The sequence below is a fragment of the Micromys minutus genome (assembly GCF_963924665.1).
Source record: "Micromys minutus genome assembly, chromosome: 6".
NCBI lineage: Eukaryota > Metazoa > Chordata > Mammalia > Rodentia > Muridae > Micromys > Micromys minutus.
The window spans coordinates 71,567,985-71,586,976 of record NC_137975.1 but is presented as its reverse complement, the minus strand read 5'-3'; the positions used below and the strand labels follow the sequence as shown (position 1 = coordinate 71,586,976).

The window sequence follows — 18,992 nt, the reverse complement described above, 5'->3', positions numbered from 1 at the left end:
CAGGTTTGGCTGAAACCATCCATTTGGGACATTTCCAGGGGGTTGAGACTAGGCTAAGAAACCTTATCAGTATAATTTTTACTTTATTATTAGAGAGTTTGAACACTCAAGGTTAGTTTTTACATTTAAAATATCTTCTGTAAGGAGACATCTGGTGTGGAAGGTACGAGTTTTAAGACCAGGTCGATAAAGTCAATAGTTCCCAGCTAAACAAACCCAGGAATTGAAAAGGATAATAGCAATTAATCTGCTCTCGGGTCTTCATTTGTTCTCACCTTTGTAGGATTTATCTGTTTGCTATGGGGTTACCTTCTTGAGGACGATTTGCATATAACTGAAATTAAATCCACATTCTATCCTGAATCCAGAAATGCTAGGGTTTGAATGTGTTCACCAAAGTTCCTGCATTATAATCTCAATCCTCTAATTCAGATGTTGATGTTACGTGGGTCTTGGGGAGGCAATTCAGGCTAGGTAAGGACCTAAGGGGCAGGAATGGCTAGATAAAAGAAGGAAGAGTAGACCACACATGCTCTCTCATGTCATGGGCTCACCACATGCTGACACCTCACTGCACTTTGTGAAATTTCTTTTCACCACAAATTACCCAGTCTTCGGCCTTCTGCTGTAATATCAGGGAAAGCACAATGACAAGGGAGCTATGGTTAAAGGACAAGATATTTAAGGACTGAAAGATGCCACAAAAGGAACAATGTTGATTTTCTGCAAAAGGAGCAGGCATGCTTCTAATTCCCCATGTCCAGCAATGCATCCGAGATCAAGACATAGCTACGCCAGGCGCCTGCCATGTGGCTGAGAAGACGCCGATAAGGGCAATGCTTACACATGTTTACGGCGGCCATATCCAGATGTTATCAGAGCATCTTCCAGAAACCTCCCGAAAGGCAGAGAGGACCGACCCTGTCGCATGATGACAGACTCACGGGAGTGAATGACTCAGTGTCTGCTTAGAGCGCTATGAGGCTCCGGTCTGAATGTTGTCTCTGACTGTGGTGGTCTGGAGGGTAACTCGGCTGTGCAAATACATTTCTACTTCATTTGGTTTGGGCTAGTTGAAAATTAAAAAAATAAATAAATAAAGCCCAAGATCATCAGATACTCAATTTATTTACTAGGAAATGTGCGAGAAATAACACACAAATCTGCTTTTCCCATCATAAATTTTAAGAAATGAAAACAAAAAATAAAAGTGCAAAATCCATACTCAAATTGGGTTGGGCTATAATAATTCAAAGAAAATATCAAAGATCCAACCAGAAAAATCCAACATAAATATTTGAAAATAATTGTATAGTTATACTAAAATGAGATGTTGGACATATTGGGTTCAGTAATATTTTACTGTAACTACCTGACCTGCTTCTTAAGGTGATTATGAACAGCTTTTAATTCATACATAACTGGATATACTTTGTATTGGAGAATACTGGTCCATAAAGATATCTGCCAATGTAGTTTTTCTGGAATTATTAAAATGTTCATGCATACCTAGTAGGCACACTAGAAAGTTCAGAATATTGGAATAGATAGCAGCTGGATCAGGTTTGTTAAGCAAACCACTAAAGATTTCCATCCCATTTGGCAGTGCAAGCTTCCTCATGGTACTATCTTTAGCTTTATATGTTGAATGGGAAATTTTTTACAAGATCAATAGCTTTTTTTTTTTTCCTGGTAAGCTAACCTTTTCTCTTTCATTTTTCATTAATGCATTTCCATTGTGGATGTCACTGTATAAAACAGAAGTGGGGGTATGGATGCTCTGTGGGTGTGGGTGAGGAGGACATCTGCCCCGTGAGCTCTACAATAAGCAAACAGCCATCAGCTCTCCCTAAGACTCTGTGGAATGTGCTTTGAAAACAATTTCATCAAATGATTTCCAACACTATTCTTCTATGAGACCTCGGTTGCTTCATCACTCTGCATGCGTGAGTCCCCATCTTCAGAAAGCTTCAGAGCTCAGGTGATTCCCAACCATAGCACTCGCCGAGCCCCCAGGTTTCCCCGCCCCATTCTTACTACTGTTCTGATCTCTGCAATCATTCATAGGATACACAAGCTAAGCAGATATGGGCAACAGTAAGACTCTGAAGCTTCTCCCCAGAAGCCCAGAAAAGCTCATTTCCTACATCACTGAATCCAGTGATGTGAACATGCCAGCAGCTATGCATCATACAATGATTTAAGGGTGTCACCCAAAGAGGAACTGAGTGACCGTCCTTACTTAGCTTGCTTAGCTTGAAATGTTCTCGCTTGATGGCATTATTAGTCTTGCAACCAACCATTTCAGACCGCCATTTTTCATTTGATGTAAATTTGGATGGTTGTTTAATCCCCATCAGCAGAATGACTCCAATCAGACAGACAAACACTTCTTCCCCATCTACTCACCTTCTTTCCATCTATAAATACAGCACTTAATGAACCAGTGTATGAAATCAGGAGCTTACCAGATTTTAGAAGGATGGACAGGGCAAGGTCTATACTATTTTGTCGGCTCAATATTTTCATTTGTGAAGCAGGCATTTAAAATAGCCCAGGCTTGGCGTGGCAGCATACACCAGTCATCCCAGTACTCAGAAGTCAAAGGGAGATGGACCTCTCTGAGTTCTAGGCCAGCCATGGTTTACAGAGAAAGTGAGACACGTGTCTCTGTTTTCCCAGTCTCTCAAAGTCCAGTTAAGCCCCTGGATGGAGATTACTAGGAGTGAGACTTTGCTCAAAGAAGATGTATCAAACTCCCTGTTACTTTGTCTATTCCCCCACGTTACTGCAACTTTCTGTTCTCTTCAGAGAAATTTCTTTATGCCACGGACAGCAATTAATGCATAAATTCACAGCCGACTAAAGTGATGTGCGTATGTGTGAGTGGAACCCTCATCCACAAATAGCACATTTCTACATCCAAAACACTCTCCAGCTAATGATCAAGGACACCGAAGAGGAGGGAGCAGAAAGACTGTGCAAGGAAGAGATCAAAGAGGAGCAGAGCGAAAACAGTCTCTTGTAGACATGCCAGGACCCTACTGCACTGCTGGCCTCCCAGCAACCTGCCTGCACAGAACTTCAAAAATAACAAGCTGGTCAGCATCATACCATGGATGGGGAGAGGCTCTTGAGCCCCAATCCCTTACTGATGAGCTACAGACAACTGGTGGCATTTCGGGTCAGAGAGTCGATTTTCTTTAAGGATGTAGACCCTATTAGGCCGGCCATGCTGCACACTCATGAGTATGTGTGCAGCACAAGCTAGATTCAGTGCATTATTAAAAAATGCAAAGAGGACACAAAGTTGGGAGGGGATTAAAGAGCTCAGGGGTGGAGCTGGGAAGAGTGAGAGGGAGAAGTGTGAAGGGTGAATGTCACTAAAATACACTGTACGGAATTCTCAAAGAATTAATAAAATATACTATAATAGGGATACTGTGAGGATCACATTTGTCTTCCATTTCTGAAGCACATAATTATACTGGGCACACAGTGACAATCAAATGCTAGCAGGCATCTTGTGATCAATTTTATTACAATTGATGGGGAAAGTGAAGAACTGTTGTGCATGTTCTCAATACCTAATCTCAGGAATGAGATTTGACATGTTTGTGGTCTTTTCCGTGCCGACTGTGTAACTTCGTGATCTTCAAAAGATTAACTACATGATTATTGTATTTCTGTCTGTACCTTTATCTCTGCAACATCCCACAGTCTGTGGATGGCAGGAAGAAGCAATGGGAAGCAGCATTCTCTCTCAGGAATGAAGAGAATAGTCACCAGGCCCAGTCTCTACCCTAACACCAAAGAAACAGTTACAGCACCAACCCCACAACTCTGCTCCGTCAACAACTCACCAAGCTCAGCAGACAGAATACCATTGCAGCCATTGGCTCCAGGGCCTCATGCACACAAAACCCTCTACCACTGAGCTGCAGTTCTATCCCTAAGACATTTAACTCCAGCAGTGACTGATGACACTGAGAACCTCATTCAGAAGTCAGCCTCACTGCTAACAGCAGGAAGGTTGGTGGAGAAGGGGATGCAGGAGTCGGTAGTACTCACACTCAGAAAAAGAAAAAAAGTTGATGAGGACTTTGTGTGTAAAACTTGTTTGCTATTCCTCAGATCAGGCATCTCGTTCTCCCCAGAAACAGCTTGTTATCAAAGTGTGAGTGAATTATGCAAAATGTCTTTTCCTGGGGGGAGTGAGGGACAGGTAGGAGGCTCGTGGCTTTCTGAAAGAGTTCCAGGATCCAAAAATAAGTTGTGAACTACACTTTTAGAATTTCCCGGAAACAGTTTTTACTTCTTCCATAAAAGGCTGCTTTCTTCTCTCGTTCTTGCCAACAGGTCCCAGCATTCCCCCCCCCCAGCATCCCCCCCCATGTGAAATGATACTCTTGGGATAGAGATGGGGCAGAAGTTGGATGGACTGTTCCTGAAAGGAGATCCATGAGAAACCAGCCTTCCTCAACCCTGTGCCTGGTCTGAAACAGATGCCAGAGGGAGAAGCTTCAGGAAGAGTTAAGTCACACAGAGACATGTGCCTTTGATCAGGTGGGAGACACAATTCATCCGACCATATGCAGCCTCAGGATCAGAGGCTAGCCTGCATGCCTAGAGAGAACATCAGCTAAGGAACAGGTCATGGCTCTGCTGGATGGCCGTGTCACCAGTGTGCTGTCAGCCACGGTCAGGAAATCCTCCCTGCTCCCCAGTGTCACTTCTGTTTCTCCGATGGCCAGAGCAGATCTGTTCCATCCAATGCCCTCTCCAAGACTCAGACAAGCAGAGCCTTCCTAGTTCTTTTGTGTCTTTATCAGTCTGTCACAGATTCCCACTCTGGACACAGCTATTTCCATTTTACCTCCACGTGAAGAGCCACAACACTCTTTAGCAAAAGGACATTCTTTTAAAGGTCCCAATCAATACATCCCTGGGTACCACTCTTTAGAATGGTTTTCTTTACAAATTCAGTGATAATGCTTTATCCTCCACCCCCATAAAGATTCCAAAGATGCAACAGCATTTTCCTGACTTAAGGTCAGGAACCACATTCTCATAAAAAGCAACACTCATGAAGCCTCAAATGTCAGAGTCAAGAGAACAGACCTGAAGCAGAGATGGAAACTCAAGTTCAGCCCTGCTCTCTGCGTCCAAGCTGAAGGCAACACCTTCCCTCTCGAGCGTGCCAAGACCATAGTTCCTGTGGAATTCTGCATTGTGCCGGGCTTCCTCCTGACATGTATACTTTTTAGGTTTGCAGCTAGAAGGTCTGCAAGGGCAGTGACCTTTCCTCCCCATGCTGATCTTCACCGCTCTTTCACAGCACTGATCTGTGACTACCGAACACGGCAAATTTCATGACTGGTTTCAGAAAATTAAACCCCAAGGAGCAGAGCAGTTTGCACAAAGCATTCCGGTTCTGGTACAGAGCCAGTGCTCAAACGTAACTTTGCAAACCCTCTGGGTTTCCGATGTTAGAGAGATGTAACACAGAGCCCCCTCACACATGCTTTCTGGCTGCTAAAATCCTTCTGCCCGCATCTCAACTCATCTCTGAAATTGATTTGAAAAAGCAAATTTCTGTTGGACACTGGTTCCTGAAAAGGGGCAAAGACATGACCTAGCCCGGTTGCACATTTCTGAAACTGAGAACAGTAGTACAGGGGGAAGAGATGCTTCCTTCTGTGGCCAGGGTTCTGAAGAGTGACCGATCATTCTAATAACACCTCTCTTCTCAATGCAAACGTCAGCTATAAACCTGGCAGCTTCCAGCCCTGTACCCATGCCATTTCTCCCTTCCACCACTCCACGGGGTTAATTCTTACTAATGTGGTTTTAAACACATTTTCTTTGAAATGCATCAGTACCCAGGGAGACAGAACACAACTCCACTCCTCACACTAATCCTAACTAGATGGCCAACATCCGAATATAATTTACAATCAACTACAAATACTACCGGAATCAAACAAAGCAAAAAGCCTTTTGAAATAGTCTCCCATATCATGGGAGCCTTTGCATGGGTGTTCTTCCACAGGCTCCTTCCAATTCGGCTTCCTTGGCAGACAATAGAACAAAGCTGCCTTCTGTCTCAGCCTGATAATACCAGTGCACAGATGTGTAAGACAAAGATTTACTCACCAAGCTTCTGTAAGTCCATCGTCCCCAATGACATATAGTGCTTCTGAGCTGCTGCCGCAAATATGACTTAGAGTTGTGCCCCTGTAGGACAGTGTGCTGAAAGACCAGATGGCTCCCCAGTACGCTTGTTCAAGAAACAGGTTTCCAGTTGAGCCATGTGAACAGAGACCCACTGCACACCTTCGGATGGAATACGCTCCAAGTCCAGAAGAATAAGCATGTAGCTTTGCTTATGTTTATGGAGCTGAAGCCCAGGGGTGCTCCGATTGGCAGGAGTTGTGAAAAGATCAGCCAATCAAAGGGAGCTTCCATTTCAGGGAAACTCCTGCTCATTTATTTAGCATCTTCAGAGATCATCGGCTTTTCTGGGAAGAGATTTTCTCTGATCTGATAGTATCACAAGGAAAGAGGTTACTTGCAGTTTGATTTCTTCAGTCTTTATCAAGACACAAACAGCTCCCTTTCTTAGTTCTCCACAAAACCTCTACTTTTTCCTATGAAAAATGGAAAAAAGAGGGAAAGAAGAGGAACAAGAAGGAGCGGGAGATAGTTTACATTCATCAGCCTCCACCTTGGTAGAAAGGAGGGTGGGGGGAGTGCCAGGGCTCAATAATTACTGATTCTGTTGCCATGGAAACAGACTGGCTGCAGCGAGTTGGATTCGTGTAGAACATCTGCTGCCAGACCCATAATCAACTACAATCTCATCTCTGCCCCCCTCTACTTTTATTTGATTGTAATGCATACTTCCACCTTCTCTCCACTACAGTTTCTAGACAGAAATGCTACGTAACCGCCTTGCTTTGTAAAATACAGCATGTGCTTCAGGGATGCTCACACACCCAGAAACACACACCCAGAAACACACACACACACACACACACACACACACACACACATGGTGAGGAGGGACGTTCATCCTAGCAGGGGTCCCACAAGAGGATCTACACTCCTCTAATTCCAATTCAAGATGCAGTTGAATCTAAACAGCCTCCACTTCTAATTAAAATCTATAAAAATGTCTAACCTAGCAGATGAGTGGGCTATCTTTAAATCATTACATTATAGCCCTGGAAAACCCCAAAGAAAAGTTTGCGCTGTTGCCTCTCGCAAAGGGTTTTCTTGGTTTCTAGCAAGCCCTTTGCATGTTGAGATGGCTGAATCAGGAGGCTCTTGTGAACACAAAGTCTTTAGGTTAAGCTCCCTCCTGCACCAGCATTTCATCAAAGCACCTCAGACACGAGAGACCTCCCTTCATTTTCTCAGCACATTTTCATCCCTCCCATCCCTTCCCCTCCTGCTCTCTTGAAATTCTCCTGGCATGCATGGCATGATCAGAATTAATGTTTGATGCTGTGTGTGCTGCTGTCTGTCTCCTTAACAGCAGGGGCCGCCACTGAGCAATAATATAGCATGAATGGCGCTATTCCTTATAGAGGGAAATCTAAGACATCTGCCTCTCACATGCATGCCTACATGTTAGGAAAATGATACACATGAAAAAGGCTATGCCCTGACATACATGTCTACATATATAAAAAATGACAATGACAAGGAATAGAAGCTAAGGCCTAAGTGGATCTACTGTCAGGGTCAGTATCCCCGTATCCCCATGGCCAACCATCTGTTTCACAAAGGTCTTTGCAAGCATGACACCTTTGTGACAATTACACATAGCATGCTTTTGACAGCGCGGAGACTCTGATGGCTCATCGCATGTCTCTGGCTCTGGCAGAAAAGTGACTTACATGCTTAGCACAACACCCTCTGTTCCTAAGAAACGGTAGCTCTGAGATCCCTTTCTTCTTTTCTTTATTAAAAATGAGAGTGACTAGTGGCCCAACTCCCACACCTTCCATTCCATGGAGTTCAGCTCTGCCCTGTGATCACATTAGATCTGCTCCTTGAAGACCCTGATGTTCCACTTGTTCTCTTTATGCCACGGTGAAGTTGGGAAGAACTCCTTACTGGGTAGACCCACTACTAGCAATTTCCCCACACTGTCTTCAGATTCCTGGGGCTGTGGACAGTGCATATTTTCTTGTAATCAGCCTTGCTAATTCCTCTATTCCAAGGCCACTGGCCCAATCTCATGCCCGTTACCTCGTTGAAAACATCCAAATATCCAGTTTGTCGTATGCAGAAGCATGCCATTCAACCTAGATCCTCCATCGAACAAAATTCAGTATTTTTCAGCAGCTGTTTGTGTCAGGAATTTAGGCTGGTGATACAACCAAATGACATAGTGTCTGCCCTCAGCTCTCAGTCCTGAGTACAGCCAACTAACATAATAGAGCATAGCTGTGGATGTGCCGGAGAGATCTGAGCTATATTTGCAATGAGCACAGGAGGTGGGTCTGACCTAGTGAGGTCAGGAAGTGTCTCTTAGTAGGAGTGTGTTCTGAGCCAGGATATGAAGTACCACAGGATCAATGTTAACGAGCTGATATATGGAACAGGCCCACACAGGGCTTATGCTAGGAGCTTGGGGTCTAGGAAAAGGTGGAGGAATGCACATGAGAATAGATGTAGTGAGGGTGAGGAAGCCAGTGTGAGGTGAGGCAAGTGGGGTCCTGGATGCCAGGTGAAAGGTCAGGTTTTATTCTGTAAGCATTGATAGTCACCATTAAAGCAATGACAGCCCATTAGATAACTTCTTGCTCACCAACATATCAACTTTGTGGGTCTCTCAGTGAAGTTCAACGGTATGCCAACGGAATATCAATGTGATTAAAAGAATCTATTTTGAGATATTCTTAATTTGTTGGCTTGGTCAAATAAGTAGGACTAAGCTTACCAATCACTCTGGGAAACATCTTAAGCATTTTACCTTGATCAACCAAAAAGATGTAGTTGAAAACCTGAGAAGTAGCACTATCTTTATTATGTAGACAGATGAACTGAAGTCTTAAAAGGTTGAACAATTTGAACACAGTTCCAAAAACATTAAGAGGTAGAGCTGTTATTTGAACTAAAGGATTTTGGTTTCAGTTTTTCTAGGCATGCTCCATGCCAACCATCTGTATGAAAGTCCATATTAAAGTACAAATTTTGGGTTTCACTGACTCTTCTAAACCAGGACTTTATGGAACAGGGTCCCAAGAACTCTAGAGGATTCTTAGAAACAACTCAGCTTGATGGTCACCACAGACATGCTTGCACAGAGAAAAATAAAATGAGCCCCAGATTTGATTTCAGTGTATATCATGCAAAGGGGCATTAGTTTTGAAGTTGGTGTGTGTGTCTCACTATTTCAGGTCATCTCCAAAGACCCATTCTTAAAAAAACCAAAAAGCAAGGTCAATTGTATCATGGGGATCGCACATTCCTATTGCATCATTTGCCTAACATTAGCTGAGGTGAGTAGCCAGCATCCCACGGTGCTCAGTACCTGTTCTAGTTAACGGGCTCATGAAGAAGCCTGGGGATTTCCAGAAGCCTCTTTAGATTTCGGGAGCCATTGTCAGTGCAGCTTTTCTAGCGGTCAGCTTTGCTGACTGCTCTACTGTAAGGACACTGGCCTACTCCTATCCTCAGACCTTGTTTCAAACATGCAAATGTCCACTTTTGATGCAGAAACATATTAACCCTAAAGGTAGAACGTTTTTTAGATCAGCCAGATTACATCGTCACTCCAAAACTAACTTTTAAGTCGAAATGCAAAGTTTGTCAGCAACTATTTCTAAAAAGCTTCAGTTCCATGGATTTGCTCTTATTTATGTATTCAAAGGCTACTTAAACTAGTTTAGAAAAGCAACCAGTTTCACTGATATTTCCAAAGAGGCCCTTCCTCAGACATAGTCCCCTAGGACACATCCTTGACTTCCCATGGAGTCCTGTCCTGTCCTGTTCCGTAGGTCACAGGTTGGCTGCTTTTTTTAAGGCAACTTGCTCTTCATCATCCTCACTAAGTTGTGGGATGAGAAGGACACATGCAGATTTTAGAAGTGCTGTGCACAGCAGAATTCGAGTCCCTGGATATCTTTAATGGTCGAAAGATGCTTCTTCCTACTGGAATCACACACTGAGCAGGTGTTTGTTATTCCAATCTAGGTCAACAGTGCCAGTACCCTACTCCTGTAAGTTCTCAGGCAGATTCTAAGTTTGATTTCTTCCCCAAACCATGACTTATATACTGCATCAATTCTGACATAATTAATATCTTTCTAATGCTTTTAAATTTTATAAACTAAAAAAGTTCTGTTAGTTGACAAACTGTTCTCCCCCCCAAAAAAACTACAACTGCTACAAAACACTTTCTAAAGTAACATTCAAATTTACAAAAAACAAAAACAAACCTGATTCGTGTTACACTACGCATTAAACGATGAAAAATGACAATTCTCTTTATCACAAAGAAATAACAGTTAACCCATCTGTTCCCAAACTCTCTCTCCCAAACATGTTGCTTCTCCACCTTCAGCATCTACTTCATCCAGACACGTGTGAATCACTACAATGAATGCGGTGGGGATGACCTCACAGTTCAAAATACAGCTCTGCTGCGTGGCTCTGTCTTTGGGTGGCTAGTTCTCTCTAAACAGTCTTGAGGGGAAAGCTGAGCTTTAATGAAATTCCAAACAAATATGAGTATCTCAGTAAGTTCATTTTCAAACACATCTTTCTCTTCTTAAGACACCCCCACTTTACATGTATATGAGCGTGCGCGCGCGCACGCACACACACACACACACACACACACACACACACACACACACACACATACACACAAACACACACACACACACACACACACACACACACACATTTCACTTCTAAAACAAAACCAAGCTTACTACAGCCTAGGCTAAACCATGTTTTTAAAGCTACGTGGTCAGAATGGAAACTCTACCCAAATAGTTATTTCTGGCTTCATTTACTTGGTTATCTCATTCCTGAGACATGGGTGACACAGTTGGCCAGTCATTTGGGTTGAATAGTAGTACCATCATCTCTGATTACTTTATATATTTTAAATACAAAGCATACATGCAAAATTTTAGGTAAAAATACTAGAATATAGTTTTGCCTATAGAAAGCAAGATTACTAACTGCCCATAGAATAATTTCATACATGGAAAGACATTGGGCTTCTCACTTACATGGAAAGACAATTATAAACAAAACATACAAAACCTGATACTCTGTCACTGCGTCTTTAGGTCCCAAGCCAGAAAGCTCTTTCTGACAGGGTTAGACATCTCTTGGTGCACAGAACTATCAGCAAATAAATGCACAGGTTCTTCCTAAGCTATTATCATAGTCTCTGTTTACAAATGGAGACAGTGATGTTCAGTATACTCCAGTACCTTGTTTTCAACCATTATCTAATGATAGGGGACTGCCATGGCAAAGAGTCAGAAATCTGTCTGAGGAGATAGCATTCCTGTGGCCTCAGAACTCCAGAGCAAGTCACTAGAGCAAGGTCATTCTCACAGCATGTAAGGCTACGTTATGCAAAATGAGGCTTTAACCTAGTGATATCCCTTTAAACTTTGCTATGATGATATTTCTCTCAAAAATGTCTAAGGTCTAGGGAAATTCTACAAATACTGTGGAAAAAGAAACCCTACATCAGCAAAATACAAACCCATTTTACAACCTGCACTGTCTTTCATTCCTTTCTCCAAATGACAGGTGACTTTTCTCTCACAAGATTAGGATATAGTTAGGGGACATTTAGAGCAAGGCAGACTTGACAAAATTGAATGAGCTTACCTGAAGACCATGGGAAAGAGGAGGGAAAGGCCTATCGACTCGTGTGACACATTTTTAACAGTCCTGAGTGTCTTAGAAAGGAAAGCTGGAAAATTTCAAACCTCAGCATCTTGCCAATTCAAGTTTTCCAAATATGCTAGGGAAATGTGTCCAGAATTCAATGCTGGGGAGAATCGTGCCAAAAGGAAGAAATGAAAATGCCCGCATTCTCAGTTCAATGTTGCCAAGTGTGTCCCTGGCAATATGGTATCAAAAGCCTATTGGGTCAATGGGAAGATACTCGATCAATTGTGCAAAATGCAAACAGCTTTTGTACTACTGTGTGAAAAGGGGACCTTGGGGCTCTCACTACACAGTGGTTCCCAGGCCTTTGTTGGAGTCCACCTTTCCTTACCCTGAAACATCAATTTACCCATGGATGCAATTCCATCTTTTGAGGAAGAAAATACTAGCCTTTGATAATCTCATTCTGAGGACTACTTTCATCCAAAATGCTAGACATTAAATTTTTTTTTTTTTTTTTTCACCAAATGCTTAAGCACTAGAGACTATGGCTTCCTCTACATTTCTGCTTCAGATGGACAGATACATCAGCACATCAACTAGCCAGAGGTAAGCTAGGCATGAGGGAAAGGCAAACAGTGCTGAGAAAAAGAGAAACAAGAAGCTGAAGCAAGGAAGTAGACGTCCTTTCTAGCCAGCAGGTAAAGACTTAGTGCAGCTCGCAGGAGAATTAGGTTGCCACAACCAGGGAGGTCATGTGACAGATATAGAAGACAATAGACAAAGCAGATGGATTTGCAACAGATCTGCACAAAATAAATATAGAAACAGAGTGGGCAGGGCGTTCCACAGAGGAGAGTGGTGTCACCTGGAGTTATAAAGTACTTATAAAAATTATTTTTATGTTAATCTTCTGTAATGAAAATGGTTGTTATCGGAAGCTGGGACTATCACAACTCTGTGTGTGAAGTTGCATTGAGTAGCGGCAACTGTATGCTGCAGAAACGCAATGTCAACAGTGTGCCTGAACACAGTGAAGCACTGTGGCCCTCACTGGGATGAGCTGGTTGTTCTCTAAGCCCAATGGTTCTCTGCTTAAAATCACCACATGGATTCAAACATTCCTTCATCCTACTCTCAGCTAAAGACACCTGTGTGTCTTGATTCCTGGACAAATACTGCCAACTCCTTACCCCCAACTCTCACAGGGAACAGCATCCTCAACTGCACGGGAGCTAAATTCAGATATGACATCATCTGATTTTATTACTCTGCTGCTCACTTTGATACTTAAGTTTCTAACTTCAGAAAGTAGTTATTAAGTTGATGGTACAAATAAAATGTTGGCCCCATGGGTGATAAGAAATCTGCTAATATGCAGTATGAAAGTGCCCCCCTCCGTCACGTCGTCCCAGTGAGACTATGAAGTACGGTTTCCATATGTGCATGTCGACAGTTCTACCAGCACACTGACAGGCATGGGAATTATGGAGCAAATGGCTCAAATAATCACCAGTGTTGAATCATGGATAAATGTTCTTGCGTGTGCTGTTGTGGAATCTATTTCATACTACACATCTTGGCTCTTCAGAAAATACACTGGAAAAAATATATTTCAACAAGAATTTCAGTTTGAAGTAAGGTGTCCATTTACTAAACTAAATGCTTAGAAAGCACCAATAACATGCCCTCGAGTGCTTCTTTCACGTCTTCACATTTGGTACCTGGAAATTAATAAAGTTCAGCTGACTGAATTTGTCCTCTTGTATTCAATTATATTTCATCCTTCTCCAACTCCTTGCAGATTTTGCTTTCCCCCCACTGTGCTCTGAGTCTTAGGCCAACGCTCCCTTAAAAGTAGTTCTCTTTGTATCTTTGGGTGATTTCTGTACAATGTACATTTTATTGCTTTGTCTATGCATTTCACTGTGAAGTTACACCCACCCAGTTCACCCCAGGAACCCTTTAGAATTAAGTTTATTATCCAATTCCCGGGAATACCTCTAAGTATATGGCAGAAGATTTCCCAGGTACAGTATGGAGGTTTTGGGGTACTCTGTTTTTCTCCCCAGCATCATGGACACTTAGGAGATGTTCACCTCTAAAAGCATTCTGGTGACTCCCCTTCCCACTGATGCACTTCAGCCTGAGCCGAAAGTGCTTCTGGTATGCACTGCTGACCATCCCCCACAGCAGATACCTGGATCTTCTCTAATAAAACCAAGTGCTCCTAACCTCTGAGATATCTTTCTAGCCACCCTCTCCCCAAGAGTTTTGAGTATGGAGAGATCATGCCATAAGCCAGTGTTTTTAGAAGATTCTTCTGGAAGCCAGGGACAAAACAGTTTTTAGATGGCCCAAGTCCAGGCTTAATAAATAATAAAAGGCACATACAGTCTGCAGGAGAGATGGAAGCTGCTGCAGAGTTCCAGCACAGCATGGCAGATGGCCCTGAGTCCAGTACTAGCAGGATGGTAGGTTTAAGGGCCCTACTAGAAGGAAGTTAGAAAGTCAGATCAACCCATGGTTTGAAGTAAAAAAAGGTGGGTAGATCACCAAGGAGCTCTTGTAGTTAGAAAACACTATAAGCCCACTGAGAGGAGAACAAAACAAGACTCATTTTAGACTCGTCCAGTTTGAAGGGTCTGTGGATAAGCCATGCAAATGAACTTCAGGAGGTTTCAATTTGTCCTCTATTAAAGTCAAGGGATTTTGAGCACCCAGGAAGACATTGTACAAAAATACAATCGTAACAAAGGGGTAGGCATAGAGATTGTTTGTTAAAGAGGTCAGTGGAACAATGGCAGCATTGCTCAAGTGTAACATGCCAAAGATCCCAGGATCTCAGAGGTGGGACGGCCATGCTTTAGAGCAATGAGATGAGACTAGCTCTGGTGAGAGAGCTCCCGTCCTGACAGTCTGGAGCTCAGTGCTACTCTAGACAAGCTTCTGTAGCAGGTGAACAAGTGACATGGACCACAGCAAGAATGAGAGGCAGCAGAGACAGCATTCTCTCCTGGAGAATTTGTCACCACGGGGGCAGGTGGGGACTGAATGCAACATTGACAGAGGAAAGCATTAGAAAATACTGTGTAAGGACTGTGGTGACTGGTCTACATATTTTGGACGGACAGAAGAGATCAGAGTAGGGGAGATGCAGATGCTCATGGTGATCTAAGTGTTATGAGTTGGCATGTCCATCTTTTTCATTAGAACTTTTTCCCAGTCTTACATTTAGAATAACTGTACAGCTCTGGCTTAGGGTTTCTATTCCTGCACAAAATATCATGACCAAGAAGCAAGTTGGGGAGAAAAGGGTTTTATTCAGTTTACACTTCCACACTGCTGTTCATCAGCAGAGGAAATCAGGACTGGAACTCAAGCAGATCAGGAAGCAGGAGCTGATGCAGAGGCCATGGAGGGATGTCACTTACTGGCTTGCTCTGCCTGCTTTCTTATAAAACTCAGGTACACCAGCCCAGGGATGGCACCACCCACAATGGGCTGGGTCCTCCCCCCCCCCCTTGATCATTAGTTGAGAAAATGCCTTACAGCTGGATCTCTTGGAGATATTTCCTCAAGGGAGGCTCCTTTCTCTGTGATAACTCCAGCTTGTGTCAAGTTGACACAAACCCAGCCAGTACAAGCTCCAGTCTAATTTTTGTCTTAGAAATAGCATGTGTTGGGGAAACACTGTCCTCTGGGCACTGGATGGCCCTCCAGAGCTCTCAGCATCATTGATTATTAGTTGCAGTCCACTCACAGGCCATTGGACAAATTAGCTTTCTATAATGGAGATGGGGAAGGATCCGAAAGGCCCTACCTCCTCTGGGAGATATCTATGTAGTCAACAGTTTCTGGGACTAGCAGCCCTTTCTTTGGTGGCTTACACACAGATTGTTCATACTTCTGTAGACGCTTCTCACCAATTTTCCCATGAGAGGCTCCAATTAAACTCATCACTACCAAGATTGATTTGCTAGAATCATTTCTTTGGTTTGTTGCTGGTTCTGTACCTTGGGTAAGTGGACATCTGTTCGTGATGTGCACTTGCAAAAAGCTAAGCAACAGCACAGCATTCCTTTTCTTGGTGTTAAATACACAGGGCTGACATCACGACTGAAAGTCATGCTCCCATTTTTTAGTGTAGATGTAGTGTTGCTTATCTTTCATTTCTACAGATAATAGGAGTAACTGAAAGAACAATAATTCATTCATGTCCTGTGTGTAACTTTTCTCAGCGTAGGCTGGTCTCTGTATGTGTAGGTGTGCTTGGATTCTTCTTGCATACATGCACTTTGTAAGCCACCATGAGACAGTCTTCAGCAAGAAAGACAAGCGTCCAAAAGGGTCAAGGTGCTGCAAAGAAGTGAATAAAATACCTGAAATTTGGAATGTTCACTGGAAGTCAGTTAATCACCCATAAAAGAAATGCTGGAGTTAGAACTGAACCCCATTCCATGGGCTCAGAGTCAGTCCTGTAGACTTTATGGCAATTTCTTTAATCAGTTAAATGATCAGAGAACAGGGTACATGAAAGAGGAAAGGCGACTGTGGAAAACTCAGGATGGCAATCAGTGGTCAGTTCTGGAGGTTAGCCACCTCTGCTCTTATGTGACACACAACTAAAAACCACGTCACATTCCTGTACTCTAAAAGCACACATACAAGTAATATCCCACAGCACGGGTAGACAGATGTTCTCTCTCTTTCTCTTTTTTTAATGTATTTAGAGGTGTGTGTGTGTGTGTGTGTGTGTGTGTGTGTGTGTGTGTGTATAAAACAACAATTAGCTAAAAAGGGAGCCATGAATCTGAAAGAGAGCAAAGAGAGATATACAGGAGGTTTAGCAGGAAGGATGGGAAAAGGGAAGACGCTATAATTATAATCTCAAAAATAAAGGAAATAACTTTTAAACTGTCAAGTATAAGACAATTTCATAGAGTTATTTCTAATAATCTATTTGGATATCATTCAACTTTCTCTTGGCTCCTCAGTAAGTAGATAGGCAAGAGAGGAGACAGAAGCTGAGTCTATGAGTGACAACATCAGTTGACTCTGCTGCGGAGTGACTTACAATTTGAAAATTCTAGTGATGACAACATTGTGGCGAACACCATCCTCTAAACACAGAGATCTTTTACTCATAGTCTTTTTCTGGTACATGCACAAGAAAACTTCTATTTATCTGAAAAAACTTAGAAAACAACCATACCTCATTGGTATCTGTTCGACTAAGGCTCAGAGGGGAAAACAACCTGCTTACTCAGTGACAACAATTTAAGAAGCCACACAGTCTTTCCGCCACACCTGAGGTCATCGACATGTCCATGTCTACTGCACGCAGATTTTCCCTCATGGTACACTACGTATAAAGGAGCGGCACACATGGGAGATGCAGACCTTTGTGTCCCCTCTGCTTTAAGGACAAGTTGCAGCCAGGAAGCCTTCAGACAGAATTCCATGCTCTGTGATTCACGAAATGGAAATCTGGCACTCTGTGCCAATGACATTTCCTACGGTGGCAGTTCAAGCAGCAAAAATCCATATGCCACCTACTTCAGATCTAACCATGCCACACCAATGGGGATGTGAACTAGAAATATAGAATATGGGGACCAGAGCCCATCCAAGGAATATAACACCTCCAATTCCTCCTAGACAAACTGCATCCTGAGGGGTCTTTCTGTGTTATATTACTCATGAAATAATGCAATGTCCCCCTAATGGAAGAGAATTTTGGAAGCAAAGGTAAACTCATAGTGGTGTGTGTGTGTGTGTGTGTGTGTGTGTGTGTGTGTGAGTGAAAGAAAGAGAGAGAGAGACAGAGAGAGAGACAGCCAAGCAGACAGACAGTTGGAGAGATGAGTTTTATATGCTCCTGTTTGTCATGGGGGGGGGGGGGCGAGTTTTACACTTTCCTGTTTGTCATCCCAGAAGCCCGACTCTCACACATTCGAAGGTGTGCTTGGGTAGCACCCATAACCTCGAAGGGATAAGAGCCAGAAGCGGCATTTGTCCTCTGCCCTGGAACATCTTTTGGCAGCTATCTTAGGACAGAATAAATGCTATTATTGACATTATTTCCCCTCAATGACCTGAACACATGACAAATGAGAGACTAGAGGGCTCCCTGAATTGCTGGGGTGTGTGGGTTAAGCGTGACTAACAGTGATATAATGAATGGATGGGGCTGGAAACGAGAGCACAGTTCCAACTGTGCTGCTCGGGAAAAGAGAAACTCAGTTCATTTTGTAGTGGATCACATTCTCTGAAGGTTTCCACCACTTTACATAAGCTACACTGGGAGAAAAATGATTATTACTGTGCCTTTAAAAAACAAATGGCAAAGTAATTTTATAGATCTTTCAAAACACTGGTATCTGAAGAAGAGATTTTGAAGGGTAGATGCATGCAGGACTGACCCGTAGAGGTTATCTCAGGTATGGTAGGTTACTCTCTTTGTTGGCTGGCTTGGTTTTGGTTTGTGGTAAAGTGTACAGGTTGGTTTCAGACTTGCTGGCTTTGGACTCTTGATCCTCCTGCCTTAGTCTGGGGACTGCACTGAGTCAGTGGCAGCTGTTCATAGTACACAGTTCCCAAATTCTCTGCTCATTTCATATCTGTGCACATCCACAGTGCTGGGATTATGCCGTGTGCTGTTATATCTAAATGAGACAACTCTTTAGTCAGCATAACTGTAAAATCGTACCTCTGGCCTCGCGGAGCTGAGACACAGTATCCATTCTATATTGAAATGATGTAAATCCATTCCACTTTTGGCCAGAAGGACCATTTAAGTGATGAATCAGACATTTCTGGCCATTCCTTTAGAATTTCACCCAAATTAATTGAGCCGATACTTCCAAAGCATCTAGAGAATTCGAAGATATGAAAGTCCTGCAACCAGCAATACATAGACTTAATTTGGAAAGTTAGATTTATAATTAAAAGCCACTGTAGAGTTAGAAGATGTTTTCCAATAGAATATTTGAATTCCACACTGTGGAGGGAGAGGTGCAAAGCTTTGTACTGAACTAACTTTCACACTGAGGTGGCACAAAAACCCTAAAGGATAAGTAGGCTCTCAAGAGGCAGATGGGAGAAGATGTTTC

The 18,992-nt window shown here is 42.9% G+C and overlaps 1 protein-coding gene across 2 annotated transcripts in view; it reads right to left on the bottom strand.

The window, feature by feature from the left end:
• Positions 1 to 18,992, bottom strand: part of ELMO1 (engulfment and cell motility 1) — a 318,208-nt gene that overhangs the window by 113,528 nt on the left and 185,688 nt on the right. The window contains exon 1 of one of the 2 annotated variants that reach the window (XM_080918031.1): positions 6,157 to 6,258. The exons of the other annotated variant lie outside the window; for it this stretch is intronic. The gene's annotated coding sequence lies outside the window, so the exon portion shown is untranslated. Of the gene's footprint in view, positions 1 to 6,156; positions 6,259 to 18,992 lie in introns of those variants that run through there. 2 annotated transcript variants of the gene reach the window in all.